The 19,729-nt window shown below is 37.1% G+C and overlaps 1 pseudogene; it reads left to right on the plus strand.

Moving 5' to 3' along the window:
• The first annotated feature begins 13,341 nt into the window (after positions 1-13,341).
• Positions 13,342-18,780, plus strand: LOC143577822 (putative sucrose-phosphate synthase 2; annotated as a pseudogene).
• The last annotated feature ends 949 nt before the right edge of the window (positions 18,781-19,729 follow it).

Below are 19,729 nucleotides of genomic sequence, written 5' to 3' on the forward strand. Positions count from 1 at the left end.
GAACGATTTTACAGTTTACAACTTACCCGGAAAGTGAAAGGAATGATAAGAAACGGAAGTCAAAGGTCCTTAAGTTTGCAAAGTCAACGAACAAGTCTTGAATCTTTAACGTATATGCAAAAAAACCGAAGGGTTGGAGAATGAACAGAGGTAAGGGACGGCTGGAGGATGTTCCTTCGGGTTTTATTAAAGTTTACAGCAGATGGTTATGTCTTGTTTATATAGAAAAATATAAAACGAACTAATTATGGGCTTTTGGCCCGTTTAGGCAAGTAAATATGGTTTAAAGGAAATAATCATCAATTTATTCATAAAGATCTGATCTTAAGCAAAGGAAAACGATTTAGGACTTGTATTTTACTTATATGATGTTTACTTGGACCTTAATTCACTCAAACATGCCTAAAATAAACGATTTTATACCATAAATGAGTTAGGAAACGAACTAGAACTTAAATGATCTGTGCAGGGATGCCATAGCGCCTCGTGGCGGCCACCACCCTTGGTGGTCGCGCAGCGCCCCGGCCACAATGGGTGGAGTTTCATTTTTGTCACAAACTGCCCCTATACTTTGTTAAATAAGCATACTTGAACTAGTTTTAGTATAATTTGGTTTTGAACATTGATTGGAATACAAGGGCCTAAAGTGAACACTAGGAAACTTATTTACTTATAATTATTTGATTTTTATTAATATTAAGGTCTAAAATGTTCTCGAGTCGGGTTATACGCAAACGAATACGGGTTTGAAAATCCGAAATGTTACGCTAGCCATTTCCGCAATGCATGCCCAAGACTCGCACACATGAACCAAATTCAATTTTACCCAACCCAAACCACTCAATATCAAGCTTACCAAGCCCATGTATATCCAAACCATTTTACCCAAGCCCAATTCAACCAAGCCCAAGTCTAAGCCCCACCTTTCAAGAATACATGCTACAGAAGATACATTTATTTTATCAAGTTCTATTTTATTTTAAACCTAATGTAATAACTTCAATTGAATGCCAAGTTTTGTTACGAATGAAATCATGGTTATTATAATTATATTCGATCTCTCATTTATTTCTATTATGTCATTTATTGCACTAATTATTGTTACGCAATTTATTATAACATTTCAAGTGGTCTATGACCAGTTTTTACCGGGACTATGTGCATAGTGATGCGCATGGTTATTTAATAGTACCATATTCGTATCGTGAACTACCTATGACCGATTTCTTACAAACGTTTTGTTTTAGAAATTGGGACTGTGAACATGTGTTGTGCATAGTTATCTAATAGGAGTCATGTACAAATTTTATTTCGATATTTTAATGCATGACTACCGAAATTTACCCAAAACTCACCTCATTCTCATGGTACTCTTTTCTCATCTGATTTTATAATCTTGACTTCAAGCCTCATCTATTATTATATTTCTTTAATCATGTGATTCGTTTGTTGTGTGAACCTATCTATGTGAATACTTATTCGCGAATTTTGTTGTCATCTCAAGTACTCATATGCATTGAATGTATGAATTATTCATTTAATTTCAAAGTTTCTTCCATTTATTTATTTCATTTTCTTGTTATTATTTGTTATGATTAACTTCAACCATTTCGTATATTTTGCAAAGTTGTTACTAGTTATTTATGATCATCAAGTTTCACAAATTTATTTAGTTTCAATTCTCTTGAGCAATTAATTCCATTTAAATTTTGATTTAAAAAAGTTTCCTTTTACCTTGTTTTCGAACCTACACAATGGGACAAACTATGCGCATCATGCGACGATCTAAATAATTATGAGTGCACGCGTAATTATCAAAATCCTAGCATGGGGCTCATAGTGAATACGGTTGTGTGTCATAACCCAGAACTTAGGGTGATTTTGGGAAACGGTACAAATATCAACGCGATAAGAGTACGTTGGATACGCCGTTGGTACATCCTATATATATAAGTGTCCTTATCATATTTTCCGTTTGTAGCGTTACTCGGGTCATTTGAGGATCTGTGTTATAAAGATAAAAAAAAAATAAATTCTTGACTCTTAATTTTCTTCCTTATGTTATGTTTTCTTTAATATTGGGACGAAATTCTCAAAAAGTTGTGAATAACGTAACATTCGTTATTTTTCGAATCCGAAACTCGGCCCGTTTTAAATTTTAGTTTCATATTCTATTGTTTATTTTATTATGTTTTTTCGTTGCGCTTATTCAAATTTATTTTGTTCGTTAATGATTTTTTTTATATAACTATCAAGCATATGCATTTTAACCCCTCAAGTATAGTTTTACCCCTTTTTTTCACTACTAAACCTCGAGGACTAATTATACTAATTAAACAAACTCCCTTTCTTCTCCTCTACCCCAACCCGTCACCCACGCAGCCCCCACCCCATTTCATTGCTAATCTTCAATCAAGCCGTAATTCAAGGAATTGACATGTTTATTTGTTTCCTGACCAACGCGTTAATGATTTATATGGCAAGCTTGGGTAATTGACAACCAAACCTTCGCGAATTCGTTTAATTCTCTTCGACTATAACGCGGACTGATCGGACCTAGAAACACTATAAATACTCGTCTACGATTCAATTAAACTTACCCATTTATCAAAGCACCTTAGATGTCCAAAATAAATTTTCTTTTAACTCTCCCGTTAATACACACACATATATATTAATGTTGATTTTATTAATTAATATTCATTTTATTTATCAATCATAAATACAAATTAATAATAACATAAAAGAACAATTTCGGTTACGTCTCCAATTCAACTTTATAAAGTAATATAAAATATATTTAACGCTTTACCAAATCCCAAATCCGTCATAAGTCTTGTAATTGTAATTATTTCGTTATAATTAATTTATATTGTTAACAACTAGGAACTTTTGTCGACGTATCCCGAGGAACTCAACCGCTTTTATCTAAATTTTATCATATCATCTTCGTTAATTCACTCGTCAAGGTGAGTTTACATACCCCTTTTTCCATCTTTTATATTTTGGGGGTAGCTGTAAGGCCCCGAACCCGGTGACCCTACTTTAGCGTCGGATTTACTCATAAACACAGTTCTTCAAATCAGAGTTTATTAAAACTTTTCGTGGAATATAAAACATCAATCATTTGTTACAAAACATTAAATCTTTTCTTTGATACCATAACACAAAACTTTATATTTAAAACATCTTTACTTCTTTCTCCAGATTCCAGCCGTTCAATCCATGCCGTGTGTCATCCTCATGCTAACTCTATAATCAGCTCACCTGCGTGCATACTAAAAGTCAGCTACGCTGAGTGAGTTCTAGTTAATCGAACGCCATACAATACATACACATACACACATATCCGTAGATACATATCCATACTTCACTAGTTACCCTTCTGTTCTACATACATACTTGCTACCATACATACATACATATCTACAATCACTAACCTCAGTCTACCGAGAGTACGTTCATAGTTCACCGTCTATACCTGTACTCAAGGTCGTGAACACGTATAAGGTTCGCAGTCCTTACCTATGTTCACCATTTATGGTACGTACAAGGATCGCGGTCCTTCCCTATACCATAGTACATCCACAACACGTATAAGGTTCGCAGTCCTTCCCTATGTTGCAACCTAACTCATAGCACGTACGAGGTTCGCAGTCCTCCCCTATGCTACAAAATCAGCACGTATAAGGTTCACAGTCCTTTCCTATGCTAAAATACATCCACAACACGTACAAGGTTCGCAGTCCTTCCTTATGTTGCAACCTAATTCATGGCACGTACGAGGTTCGCAGTCCTCCCCTATGCTACAAAATCAGCACGTATAAGGTTCACAGTCCCTTCCTATGCTGAAATACATCCACAACACGTACAAGGTTCGCAGTCCTTCCCTATGTTGCAACCTAATTCATAGCACGTACGAGGTTCGCAGTCCTCCCCTATGCTACAAATACAACACGTATAAGGTTCACAGTCCTTTCCTATGCTGACGCCTATCTACATTACGCATAAGGTTCGCAGTCCTTATCTACGTTTACATATATCATCTACTTCACGTATAAGGCTCGCAGTCCTTAACTACGCCATCACCAGCCGAGTCTATGTCCGACAGAAGCTAGAGGGATTCGCCATCCTAACTTACTATGTCGAACGTAGAACTCACATGCCATTCGTGTACCTATATACACATACTTACATTATAACATAAGAACACTCTAGGCATTCTTTACCTCATTCATTTAACAACCATACCACTTGTCGTTACGTGCAATATCCGAAGATCGTTCACGCCCCGACAAGTATTCATTTGAAATATTCATACATCTTCGATATATAATATTCGTACCTTTATTTTTAACCTTACAGTACGCGCAATATCCGAAGATCGTTCGCGTACCGACAAACAATCATTCATATCTATCACACATATCACATATGACATACACTTATCACTTAGGATAAATGTATTAATAACACATCGAGTATGCACACAGCCCCGAAAACATAACAAGGAATGGGGCTAGAAACTCACCTGAACTCTGCTTCTTTCTTCTGATAGCTGTAAATCCCTTCTTTAACTGAGCTCGGCTGACTGTACAAGTTACACGTATCAATACTCGCCTGATCTAATCTGGTGGCCTAGTATTAGCTTACTTTTACTTATCGCTTTTAATTTATTTCCTAATCGAACTCGGCTTTAGGCGAAGTTAAACTTTAGGCGAACTTAGCTTTAGGCGAAGTTACCAGCTAGGCGAACTTAGATTTACAGCGAAGTTACCATCAGGCGAACTTAGCTTGCAGGCGAAGTTAAACCTTAGGCGAACTTAGCTTTAGGCGAAGTTACCAGCTAGGCGAACTTAGCTTTACAGCGAAGTTGCCAGCAGGCGAACTTGGCTTCAGGCGAAGTTGTCATCAGGCGAACTTGGCCTCAGGCGAAGTTACCAGTTAGGCGAACTTAACTTTACAGCGAAGTTGCCATCAGGCGAACTTAGCTTGCAGGCGAAGTTCATCAGGCGAACTTAGCTTGCAGGCGAAGTTCATCGCTTTGAAGGCGAAGTTGCCCAGATCAGCCGCTGTTCGGTTTCTGTCCAGCATTTTTGGGCGATTTTAACACCCTTGCTATGGTTCGACATCACCCACTACGTTCCCGACCATTTTCGGTCGTATCTACAATATAAAACTTAGATCTTTAAACTTCAAATATCAAGAATCATATCTTTTTGAGCTTGTTTGGATCTCGTTTAACTTGTTAACACAACTAATCGCTCTCTCTCTCTCTCGGATCTGCCCGTTCCTCTCCTCGGATCTGCCCGGTTCCGGCCGCCGGCGAAGTTGTGGTGTAGTGTGTTTTTGGAGTGTGTTTGGAATAGGTGGAAATGGAAGATATTTTTGGGTTTAGGGGATATTTATATCCCTGAAATCCCATGGATCTAAGGCCCATTCTCGTTTAACCCATCTCAATTAATCCAAGTCCATGGTCCGCTCCTTACCCGATATTAATTAATCACGCGAAATCACTAAACATAACTTCCTTTATTCAACATTAAAATTTTAGGATGTTACAAGTCTCCCCTCCTTAAAGAGGTTTCGTCCCCGAAACCAAACTTATTCCATGTAAAAGGAAAACTTCTTATATTTACACACTTTATTGAATCGCCTTCGCTTTCTGAGTTATCCTTCTTACTCCCGACTTTGCAGCCATCGAATGGTGGTCATGTGTTTTAGCTATTTAAGGTAGCTTGTCCATGAGACCCTCGAAGTACCAAGACTCATCTCATCCTTCCAAGGGCTCCGATCAGTACTTTTAACACTATTGTCTAAAACAACATTTCATCATAACATAATAATCATTCATAACCTACCCAAAATATTACACGTCACTGATAACCATAAGTTTTAAACCTTAACACACAACAAGTCCTTAAGCAAAAGTAACTTAATAAAACCATTGCATGAACAATTATTCCTTCATCAAGCGTTCCTCTCTGTAGTTTCCCCAAGTCTTTATCTTTCCGCACCTCCCGCCCCTGATTCCTTGCAATCCCTAGCCATGTGGTCAGCTTTTCCGCATTTGTAGCACTTTGGACGATCAGGGCAGTCTCGAGAGTAATGCCCACCCTTTCCGCATCGATAGCACCTGTCTGTCCCAATCCTGCATTCCCCCGGGTGCACTCGCCCACACGTCTTACACGCATCCTTGTTCCCAACCTTGGCCTTCCTCTCATCAGTTGTTATCACCACCTCGCCAGACCGCTTAGCAGAGGTAGCCCATTTCTTCTCCTTCTTTTCCCCCACCACCACATCGTTCTCAGTCAGGTCAGCATAAACCACTTCTGCAAGTTCAACAGCAGAGTCAAAAGTAGCAGGTTTATTTTCCCTGACAAACATGCGGACTTTTTGTGGCAATCCCCTCACATAACATCTGATTCTTTTGACCTCAGTGTCAACCATATCAGGCACCAACCTAGATAGTCGGTTGAATTCAGTAGTATACTCACGATGCGTCATCATACCGGCCTTTAAATTCAGAAACTTCATCTCCGTCCTTTCAACCTCGGCATCTGCGCAGAACTTCTTCATCACCAACTCCTTCAGATCGTCCCATCTCAACGCCTTGATCTCATCCCTAGTCTTTCTCTGCTCCACACCTTCCCACCAATACATAGCTTCTTCCTCAAATGACTGAGTAGCATAACCCACAGCTTGGTCGGGATGCGGATAACCTTGTCCATAGCGGTTATCCATTGGAGAGTAGCGATTGCGTCTCCCAACCCAGTCAGCTTTGGCGGGTCGCATCCCTTGAAGGACTTATAGTTGCACCCACCTTGGCATCTTTTCCTGTCATCGACCTTCACAGACTTGTCCTCACTCGAGGCCTCTCTTTCTCCTTCCCCATCCTTCCTACCATCACCACCCGCCCCTTCAGCAGCTCGTTCACGACTTCCAGCAGATCTTTCGGGATTCAGGTCCTTCACAGCAGCAACTACAGCTTGAACGATGGCTGCTTGAACTGCAGGGCTAAGTTGAACCTCTTCGTTGTTGTTCTGGTCTCCTCCAGCTGCGCTTCCTTTATCTTCGGTGTGGGAAGCTTCTTCTACCGAGGGTTACCGGACAAGACGAGGCCTGCCACGACGTCCAGTGCGACCCCCAGTTTCCACAAATTCTCCAGCTCCAGCCATCAGTATTCTAAAAGGGAAAACACAAACATCATCACTCAAGGAACTATATAGTACAAGGATAGCAAGGCTAACAAGTAATAACAGTGGCCAGCTGTGACTAGCTGATCACATTGCTTTCCGTGTCCTATACACTTCCCTTTATGAGTCTCTTTGTGCTGGTTCTACTTAAGCAGTTAGTCAAATCAAACAATCAATTATTTCTATCCTTATCGTTCACATATCTTTCCTTTCTCATTAACATATATCATTTAATCATACACTTTACCTTTACTGATCTTACTTGAGCGACACATGGCATTATCGAACTGGCATCTTCTTCCCTTTCTTACTTAAATCCCATACTCTATTCGAGTCTAAGCATGTAGGATGCTTAAATCTCTCGAACTTTGCTCTGATACCAACTTGTAAGGCCCCGAACCCGGTGACCCTACTTTAGCGTCGGATTTACTCATAAACACAGTTCTTCAAATCAGAGTTTATTAAAACTTTTCGCTGAATATAAAACATCAATCATTTGTTACAAAACATTAAATCTTTTCTTTGATACCATAACACAAAACTTTATATTTAAAACATCTTTACTTCTTTCTCCAGATGCCAGCCGTTCAATCCATGCCGTGTGTCATCCTCATGCTAACTCTATAATCAGCTCACCTGCGTGCATACTAAAAGTCAGCTACGCTGAGTGAGTTCTAGTTAATCGAACGCCATACAATACATACATATACACACATATCCGTAGATACATATCCATACTTCACTAGTTACCCTTCTGTTCTACATACATACTTGCTACCATACATACATACATATCTACAATCACTAACCTCAGTCTACCGAGAGTACGTTCATAGTTCCCCGTCTATACCTGTACTCAAGGTCGTGAACACGTATAAGGTTCGCAGTCCTTACCTATGTTCACCATTTATGGTACGTACAAGGATCGCGGTCCTTCCCTATACCATAGTACATCCACAACACGTACAAGGTTCGCAGTCCTTCCCTATGTTGCAACCTAATTCATAGCACGTACGAGGTTCGCAGTCCTCCCCTATGCTACAAAATCAGCACGTATAAGGTTCACAGTCCTTTCCTATGCTGAAATACATCCACAACACGTACAAGGTTCGCAGTCCTTCCCTATGTTGCAACCTAATTCATAGCACGTACGAGGTTCGCAGTCCTCCCCTATGCTACAAAATCAGCACGTATAAGGTTCACAGTCCTTTCCTATGCTGAAATACATCCACAACACGTACAAGGTTCGCAGTCCTTTCCTATGTTGAAACCTAATTCATAGCACGTACGAGGTTCGCAGTCCTCCCCTATGCTACAAATACAGCACGTATAAGGTTCACAGTCCTTTCCTATGCTGACGCCTATCTACATTACGTATAAGGTTCGCAGTCCTTATCTACGTTTACATATATCATCTACTTCACGTATAAGGCTCGCAGTCCTTAACTACGCCATCACCAGCCGAGTCTATGTCCGACAGAAGCTAGAGGGATTTGCCATCCTAACTTACTATGTCGAACGTAGAACTCACATGCCATTCGTGTACCTATATACACATACTTACATTATAACATAAGAACACTCTAGGCATTCTTTACCTCATTCATTTAACAACCATAACCCTTGTCTTTACGTGCAATATCCGAAGATCGTTCACGCCCCGACAAGTATTCATTTGAAATATTCATACATCTTCGATATATAATATTCGTACCTTTATTTTTAACCTGACAGTACGCGCAATATCCGAAGATCGTTCGCGTACCGACAAACAATCATTCATATCTATCACACATATCACATATGACATACACTTATCACATAGGATAAATGTATTAACAACACATCGAGTATGCACACAGCCCCGAAAACATAACAAGGAATGGGGCTAGAAACTCACCTGAACTCTGCTTCTTTCTTCTGATAGCTGTAAATCTCTTCTTTAACTGAGCTCGGCTGACTGTACAAGTTACACGTATCAATACTCGCCTGATCTAATCTGGTGGCCTAGTATTAGCTTACTTTTACTTATCGCTTTTAATTTATTTCCTAATCGAACTCGGCTTTAGGCGAAGTTAAACTTTAGGCGAACTTAGCTTTAGGCGAAGTTACCAGCTAGGCGAACTTAGATTTACAGCGAAGTTGCCATCAGGCGAACTTAGCTTGCAGGCGAAGTTAAACCTTAGGCAAACTTAGCTTTAGGCGAAGTTACCAGCTAGGCGAACTTAGCTTTACAGCGAAGTTGCCAGCAGGCGAACTTGGCTTCAGGCGAAGTTGTCATCAGGCGAACTTGGCCTCAGGCGAAGTTACCAGTTAGGCGAACTTAACTTTACCGCGAAGTTGCCATCAGACGAACTTAGCTTGCAGGCGAAGTTCATCAGGCGAACTTAGCTTGCAGGCGAAGTTCATCGCTTTGAAGGCGAAGTTGCCCAGATCAGCCGCTGTTCGGTTTCTGTCCAGCATTTTTGGGCGATTTTAACACCCTTGCTATGGTTCGACATCACCCACTACGTTCCCGACCATTTTCGGTCGTATCTACAATATAAAACTTAGATCTTTAAACTTCAAAGATCAAGAATCATACCTTTTTGAGCTTGTTTGGATCTCGTTTAACTTGTTAACACAACTAATCGCTCTCTCTCTCTCTCGGATCTGCCCGTTCCTCTCCTCGGATCTGCCCGGTTCCGGCCGCCGGCGAAGTTGTGGTGTAGTGTGTTTTGGAGTGTTTTTGGAATAGGTGGAAATGGAAGATATTTTTGGGTTTAGGGGATATTTATATCCCTGAAATCCCATGGATCTAAGGCCCATTCTCGTTTAACCCATCTCAATTAATCCAAGTCCATGGTCCGCTCCTTACCCGATATTAATTAATCACGCGAAATCACTAAACATAACTTCCTTTATTCAACATTAAAATTTTAGGATGTTACAGTAGCATGTATACCTTATTAACTTAACGCATGTTTTATTTCCTCATCTATTCAAAACGTAATTCAATTTATGTTTATATATGATTATTGCATGCTTTATGATTATGCTTTATGTGCCTAAGTGTTTTCTTTATGTTTGGTGGTTGTTATCTCATCCTCATCTATTCTCATCTAGTATAATCATACATTTACCCAAGTACATTGATTTTGTATCAATAGGAACGGGTCCACATCTATTTATTTGCTTACATTTTCATAAGTTTTGAAATGTTCATCATTTACATATGAATTGTGATTTACCTATACATATATAAAATTAAAACTTATGTATTCTCACCAACATTCGTGTTGACAAACTTTATTTTTATACATGCTACAGGTTCAAGTATTTGATATATTCAAGATCGAAGATAGTTAGTTGACCTTAGGATATTTATTCAAATTACAATTTATGATGTATTTACTTATTGAATTTGTGTACTTGTTTAATGTTAATGAAGTTAAATAATTATTGTCGCTTTAATTAGTGTCTTTTGAGCTACTGTCCAATCAATACGTTACTTCCCGGCATCCGCCTTTGGTCGGGGTATGACACTCATGGTGACTAAAGGAGTATGGAACGTGCTCGTTTCGGATAGTTTATTGCCACATGGCGTGTTTATATTGGTTTCGTAAACTAGTCGTTTCGTTTAAGAACCTACACCCCGACTAGTTTATAATACGTATTTTTAGAATTGTATAGAAAATGTGTTTAAAAGTTGAAATCCTTTTTCATAAATACCTATTTTGGGAATTCTTCTGTTGGGTTATTAGAATTCTAAGTACCGAAAAATAATGAACCCATAGAAAATTCTTTTTGGCTCCACCATTGTTCAATTCGTACCAAACTGAACCAATATCGACCGGGCATTGGTACCGACACAAGTATTCATTTTTTGGTTTGATTTTCAGTTCAAGTTTTGATAATATTCATTTGAATTTAATTTTTCTCTAATAAATTGAATTCGTCAATTTTTTTTAAAAGTAAGCACACATTTATGTTACCAATATTCTTTTCAAATTATTTTGATATAAATTTTAGGGCTTGGATCAAATGCAATTGACTTTTATTGTGAGAAATGTAAAAATAACTAGAGTAATTTTGTTAACATTAGGGTAATGATTGTTGGGTCAAGTTATTTTACAAAGGGGAACAACAATGAGAATGATGAGAATGATTTGTAGCCATAAAAAATCCCCTAAAAAACACTGAAAAATTAATTAAAAAAATCATAACTCAAATTTGAATACAAAAACGAAATAACGCCGAACAAAATATGACAGTGTTAAGCAATATAACACAATATCAAGAAAAAAAATATACAATTAATGACGAAAATATACATAAAATACGATAATAAACAAAAAGACACAATGATCTTTTTACTCAATATTGTGTCTTTTTCGAGATTTTTTTTAAAAACGAGGAAGACAGTGAAAACATTTTTGTGTTTTTAATTTTTTTGGTTATATATATATATATATATATATATATATATATAAAAGGGTTCAAATAAGAATAAGAAGTTTCCTAAGAATGGTAAGAACCAATAGATTTTTGACATGTGGCATTATAACCTATAGTGAAAGAATAATTCTAGGAAACTATGTCGGTTATAAAGGTGAAAGAGTAATTCTAGGAAACTATGTCGGTTTTTGGTAATTTTAAATTTCAACCATTGATTAACATGATCCAATGGCTATGATTTATTCCTACTCTTTCACCACTATAATCGACATAGTTTTCTAGAATTATTCTTTTACCATATGTTTTAATGCTAAATGTCAAAAATCTATTGGTTCTTACCATTCTTAGGAAACTTTTTATTCTTATTATATATATATATATATATAGGGGAGGGTTATCCTAAAAACAAGTAGTTTCCTAGGTTGACTAAGAATAAAGCATAGCCATTGAATCATGTTAATCAATGATTGAGATTTAAAATTACCAAAAACCGAAATAGTTTCCTAGAAAATTACTATTTCACCGTTATAACCGACATAGTTTCCTAAAATTATTCTTTTATCATAGGTTTTAATGGCAAATGTCAAAAATCTATTGGTTCTTACCATTCTTAGGAAACTATATATATAGAAAATGTTTCAAATAAGAACAAAGAGTTTCCTAAGAATTGTAAGAACCAATAGATTTTTGACATTTGGCATCAAAACCTATGCTAAAAGAATAATTATAGGAAACTATGTCAGTTATAATGGTGAAAGAGTAATTCTAGAAAACTATGTATAGGGGGTTATAGTAAAAAGAAGTAGTTTCCTAGGAAGACTAAGAATAAATCATAGCCATTGGATCATGTTAATCAATGGTTGAGATTTAAAATTACCAAAAACCGACATAGTTTCCTAGAATTATTCTTTCACTATAGGTTATAATGCCACATTTCAAAAATTTATTGGTTCTTACCATTCTTAGAAAACTTCTTATTCTTATTTGAACCATTTTCTATATATATATATATATATATATATATATATATATATATATGGGGAGGGTTATAGTAAAAGGAAGTAGTTTCCTAGGAAGAGAAGGAATACATCATAGCTATTGGTCATGTTAAGCAATGGTTGAGATTTGAAATTACCAAAAACCGACATAGTTTTCTAAAATTATTCTTTTACAATAGGTTTTAATGACAAATGTCAAAAATCTATTGGTTCTTACCATTCCTAGGAAACTCTTTATTCTTATTTGAACCCTTTTATATATATATATATCGGGTTATGATTTTTTTATATTTTTTTTATGGCCACAAATCTATCGCACACTTCTCATTTTTATCTTCCTTTACATTTTAATTTTACCCAATTATTGTTACACCATAACTTCTAAACTAGAGTAATTATTATTACACTATTTGATTTTTTATAACATAATTACTATAGTTGAAAGCAAATTTTTTACTTTTTTTATTTTTACTAAAGGTCATCTTATTTTGAATTTCATGCCAAAATCACACATAATATTATTAACCGTCGTCCCATGTTTAACCGCCATGTGATTTCCGCGTATATTGCATCCTCTTCGTTTTGCGTGTATCTCATAAAACACACACACACTCTCTATCCCGCCAATTTTCGTTACTTGAAATAACGAGGAATAAAGAATCAGATATCAACAAATAATTCAGTTTATGGTTGGATTTGGTATAGATGAAATGGCAGTAAATGAATGGATCAATGGGTATTTAGAGGCGATATTGGACAGTGCATCTTTAAATAATAAAGACAATAAAAAGACGAATTTGCGTGATCAAGTGCGGTTTAATCCGGCAAAATATTTTGTTGAAGAAGTAGTTACCGGAGTGGAAGAGACTGATTTGCATCGGACATGGATTAAAGTTGTGGCGACAAGAAACGCAAGATAAAGGACTTCTCGACTTCAAAACATGTGTTGGCGTATATGGCATCTCATTCGCAAGAAAAAACAGGTACTTGTAAACCAGAACCGTGTTGACAAGGGTTATAATAATTTTTTATTCTTTAAAAATCATGTTTTATTAAAAAGATTATAGAAATCCAGAGTCCGTTGCTCTTTTACCTCTATCTGGTTCCGCCCATGATCATACATAAGTGATGCAACATGCTATAATCGTAATTAAACAAATTGGAATGGAATTGCAAGGTTAAATTTAAAGATATGAATATGATGTTTTAAAATATATAGTTGGAGTGACTTTCTTGTTCCCCCTGTTTGTGCCCATGATCATACCTAATAGATGAACATGTTATAATCATAATAATTAAACAAGTTGGAATTACAAGGTAAAATTTGAAGATGATATAATATGTTGACGTTTCTAAACTAGTTGGAGTCGTAATAATAATTTACCCCCTTGGGTTCCACCCATGGCCATACATTCATACATAAGATATGTAGCATGTTGTTTGAATCATAACTAAACAAGTTGAAATACGAAGTTAAATTTGAAGATAATATGAATAATATGTTTTAAAATAGTTGGAGTGTCAAAAATCACAACGGATAGCAAAGTGGAAATTCGAACGAGAACAAGGACGCAGCGACGCAAGGGGGGACATGTCTGAAACAGTGAAAGGTGAGGGTGCAAATAAAACACACCAACATAATGCTTCTAACTCGGAGGTTTGCTCAGATTATAAAAAGGAAAAGAAGCTTTACATCATCCTTATCAGGTTTCACTTCTAATTACTCGGCGTGCGTATTACGGATGTGCATTTTGAAAATGATCTTGTGCACTTTAGTAATGATACTCAACTAAATACGTTAAACAATACTGTGTTGATGCGGTTTTGTTGCTTGATGTTTATCACAACATTAAATGAATTGTTCTACGAAGTCAAGTCATAATAATTAGATAACCGGTTCTAAAAGCCCAATCCAAAACACGCCTTCGAGCTTCTGTTTATCAATATTGAAATACTTAGGTCTTTTGGAACAGTTTACATGGCTTGATTCGTGGAGATAATATGGAGCTTGGTCGTGATTCAGATACTTGTGGTCAGGTATGATATATGCCAAATAGTATAATCATCAAACTGTCAGTTAATTCTAATTATTCTTCTTATTTTGTGTGTGTGTGTGTGTTTATAACATACTAGTTTTTCAGATTTATTTTAGTTGAAATTGCTATCTCAGACTTTAACAACAACAACAACAACAACAAAAAATAAAAAATAAAAAAATAAAAAGAAAACCAAACCAAATTTAAATCCCCATTGTTGTAATTTGTCATCACTCATTTTCAAAATAATCTACTTCTAATAAACCCCATTTATCTAATGGTTTTCTGTGTTGCATTTTAAATTCCAGACCAAGTATGTTGTAGAGTTTGCTCGGGCTCTTGCTAAGATGCCAGCAGTGTATAGAGTTGATCTTTTCACCCGTCAAGTGTCATCACCCGATGTAGATTGGAACTATGGCGAGCCGACTGAGATGTTGACAGCAACCTATGATGATCCGGATGACAATGTTGGTGAAGGCAGCGGAGCTTATATTATTAGGATACCGTTTGGCCCTTGTGACAAGTACCTTAGAAAAGAATTACTTTGGCCATATGTCCAAGAATTTGTAGATGGAGCACTTGCACACATTCTAAACATGTCTACAGTATTGGGTGAACAAATTGGTGGAGGCCATCCAATTTGGCCATATGTTATTCATGGTCATTATGCAGACGCAGGAGATAGTGCAGCCATCCTCTCGGGTGCTCTTAATGTTCCCATGGTTTTAACCGGACATTCCCTTGGTAGAAACAAGCTAGATCAGCTTCTTAAACAAGGTAGGCAGTCAAAAGAGGAAATCAACTCGACTTATAGGATTTGGAGGAGGATAGAAGGCGAAGAGTGTTCATTAGATGCAGTTGAACTTGTGATTACAAGCACCAAACAAGAAATTGATGAACAATGGGGCTTGTATGATGGGTTTGATGTAAAGCTCGAGAGAGTTTTACGTGCTCGTGCTAGACGGGGCGTTGATTGTTATGGTGGTTTCATGCCAAGAATGGCGGTATGATCTTCTGCTTTATTAAAAATGTAACCAATTCTGAATCCTTGTAAACTCTTTGGACCTGATATTCTTTATTTTCAGGTTATCCCTCCTGGGATGGATTTCAGCAATGCAATCCGTGAAGAAAATGAGGCTGATGAGGATCTATCGTTAACCAAAACGGAACGGCCTTCTTCAAAAACTGTACCACCAATATGGTCAGAAGTGAGTGTACATGGCTATTAAAATATATAGGAATTTCCATATATTGGTGCATTATTCATTTGTTAAATGTTTGATACAGGTTATGCGATTTTTGACAAATCCACACAAACCCATGATACTGGCCTTGTCAAGACCTGATCCAAAGAAAAACATCACAACCCTTTTGAACGCTTTTGGGAAATGTCATTCTTTGAGAGAGCTTGCTAATCTTGTAAGCAGAATAACTTTGATTATGTGTATATATCTATATACGCATGTATGCTTGTGGACTTAACAAAACAATCTTCTATAGACTCTTATAATGGGGAATAGGGATGACATCGACGAGATGTCTGCCGAGAATGCTAGTGTGCTTACAACTGTGCTAAAACTTGTGGACAAATATGATCTTTACGGGCAAGTAGCATTCCCTAAACATCATAAGCAAACTGATGTTCCAGAAATCTACCGTCTTGCTGCCAAAACTAAGGTATAATCTTTTTAACTTATATGGCATATAACAGCAAGTTGTTGTTACAACTGTTCTGTTCTTATAACAGGGTGTTTTCATAAATCCTGCTTTGGTCGAACCTTTCGGGCTAACGTTGATTGAGGTTTGTTGCTATAAATCTTCCCAAGTTGTAGGTTTCGGTATTATTTTATATGTATGTTTAAACTTGGTCTGGTGCGTTTTACTTTAATATAGGCTGCTGCGCATGGGCTTCCTTTGGTGGCAACAAAAAATGGTGGACCTGTTGATATTCACAAAGTAAGTTTACTACTTTTATCACTTATCACTTTCAAAATTAGCGTGAAAAACAAGTGCTCATATGTAATTATGTATGCAACTACAGGCACTAAAAAACGGGCTTCTCATCGACCCCCATGATCAACAAGGAATAGCTAATGCTCTACTTAAACTATTATCCCAGAAGAACTTGTGGCACGAGTGCCAGAGAAATAGTTGGAGAAATATACACCTCTACTCATGGCCCGAACACTGCAGGACATATTTAACACGTGTGGCATCATGTTGCATGAGACATCCAACATGGAAAACCTTCACCCCTGCAGATGAAATGCCAAGAGAAGAATTCTTAAATGACTCACTTCAAGATCTTCAAGATGCATCATTGCTCTTATCCATAGATGGAGATAGTGGGGGAGATATTCAAGATCAAGTAAAACGGGTAATGAGCAAGATGAAGAAACCTGCATCATCGGATAAATTCTGTGACATGAACAAAAATAATAATAAGAATTTGTCTAACTATCCAATGTTAAGGAAGAGACAAAAGTTGGTTGTTATTGCAGTTGATTGCTATGGTAGCAACGGAGAACCCGAAAAAACTATGATTAGTGTTATACAAGAGACGTTTAAGGCGATTAAACTAGACTCGAAATGGGCAGAAGGGACTGGTGTTGCTATATCCACAGCAATGCCATTGTCAGAATTGATGGATTTTTTAAAATCAGGCAAGATTAAGGTGAATGAGTTTGATGCTTTGGTTTGTAGCAGTGGAAGTGAAGTTTATTATCCTGGAACTTGTGAAGAAGATGGTAATCTCTACCCCGATCCGGATTATGCCTCACATTTTGAGTACAGGTGGAAGTTTGATGGTGTAAAGAAAACAATTTGGAAGCTGATGAATGGACCAGAAGACACCGAAGGAAAATCTAGCGAACCCTCAAAAGTGATTGAAGAAGATGTGAAGGCTAGCAACCCTCATTGTTTGTCCAACATGATAAAAAATATTAGCAAGGTGTGTTCATAACTTGGGTCATAAACTGATCATGTCAGACAATTAGTCGGTTGCATGAACAAAACCGACTTTAAAATTACAAATTTACAAAAAGGAAAGAAGAAAATACAAATGCCAGATTCTTTTTTACATTTTTAAAAGATGTTAAAAATAAATGGGTTAAACGGGTCAACCTACAGACCGGTCAAGTTGACCTAAACAGGACCTGTTCGGCTAAACGTGTTAAAGAGAGTTTGACTCGAAACTGGCTGTACACCCACGAATTTTCTGTTAGGTCATGTGGTGTGTGAAATTCACACTTTTAATCATTACTCATAAAAACTACTGATATACGCGTCACTCTTTTCGTAATATTGATTTTCTTTTCTCTGTGCATTTGCAGGCAAAGAAAGTTGATGATCTGAGACAAAAGTTTAGGATGAGGGGTCTACGGTCCCGTCTCATGTATTGCCGAAACTCTACACGAATGCAAGTAGTTCCGCTCCTCGCCTCTCGTGCACAAGCCCTTAGGTAAGACTCGGTCTCCTAACAGTAGTCTTTAACGATACTTGTTGCAAATTATCCTATTTTCTTGAAGAAAGATGCAGACTTTACCAATCTGTATATTTGGGTTGTGTTTTGATTCGGATGGGTCAAACAACCAGAAAGGAGAACTGGCTTGTCATATGAGAACAAGTTGAAGAACCACATAAATCATTTTATTCAGCAATTTAGATTATATTGCTCGAATTAAAAAATGCTTTTGTAATTAATATTAATGTGTTTAGGTATTTATAAAAGATCAAGAAAAAGAGTAAACATTGTATTTGTGGGTGGCACTTGATCTTATATAATCTTGGCTAGCGCGTCAACCTTTCGGAACTGAATTTATATTGGGGAATAGGTACTTTTTCGTCCGCTGGAGATTAAATGTTGCGAATATGTACGTGGTCCTTGGGGAAACTGGTGACACGGATTATGAAGAACTTGTACCAGGCACCCACAAAACGATTATTCTAAAAGGAGTTGTGAAGAGGGGTTCTGAAGTGTTGCTTAGAACCAGCGGTAGTTACTTGAAGGAGGACGTAGTTCCTGTAGAGAGCCCGCTCGTTGCTTATATTAACGGAATCAAATCTGAAGAAATTGCATGTGCCTTGATCAAGGTTTCCAAATGCGATGCATGAATCTTTAATGTAAAGTAGTTATTTGTATTGTGGTGATACAAAACCGGATATAACATGCATAAGTAGTCCCCGTGTTGTAATGTGTTATCCATTAGGATAATTTTAGTATTTACAGGATCGAACAAGTCATTATGATTGACAATATTGTATTATATTGGATCATTTGGAATATTGTTGATATGATTAATTTATTTATTAATTAATTATAGTTAAGAGCAATTGTTTGATCAAAAATGAATAAAAAAAGATAACAAAAAGTGTTGGCTCATTTATTTGGCGTCCAACCCATAAGTTAGACTGTTGAGGATGGAAAGCCCAAGTAGCTCTAACAAGTTGGTTGTGGGCTTAATGTGTAGTGGTTTTTCTTAACGATCAAGTTAGGGTTATCTAGACAGACATAAGAGTTGTAATAGTGATTATTAGTTATACTTCATCTTAGTAATAATATTGGGAGTTATCCGACTTTTGTTTTTGTATGTTCATCGTTTAAGTTATATCGCCTCAATCATTAGTACATAGATGAAAAGATACAGTCTTGGATCCGGATTCGAAGCTAAACATGGCCAAGTATTACGAAGGCAAAACGCCAAGGAACATACTTGTAGGAGACATTGGCGAATACATCCAAAGCGCCGCACAGGAGGAGGTACAACTAGGACCACTGCTAGTACCAGAGCAATGCAGAAAAATCCATCAACAGGAAAAATCCACATGTCTAATAGGTACGCACAAGACCACCACAAAGGAGACAAAAGTACTGAGCAGTAGGCCCCACGCAAAACAAAATCCCTGATCTTCACTATCACGGCTGGAAAAGAGATATACCGGATATTCATTCGACACATGGCATAATAGGTTTTCATCACCAACTCACACCCCCGGTTATGTTAAGGGATTCCATCCTCACTCTCGCTAGCATCATATACCTCTTTGTGCTTTACCCATTTGT

The sequence above is a fragment of the Bidens hawaiensis genome, unplaced genomic scaffold (genome assembly GCF_021521415.1).
Source record: "Bidens hawaiensis isolate Kalapana, Puna unplaced genomic scaffold, B.hawaiensis_p1.1 tig00028820_1, whole genome shotgun sequence".
NCBI lineage: Eukaryota > Viridiplantae > Streptophyta > Magnoliopsida > Asterales > Asteraceae > Bidens > Bidens hawaiensis.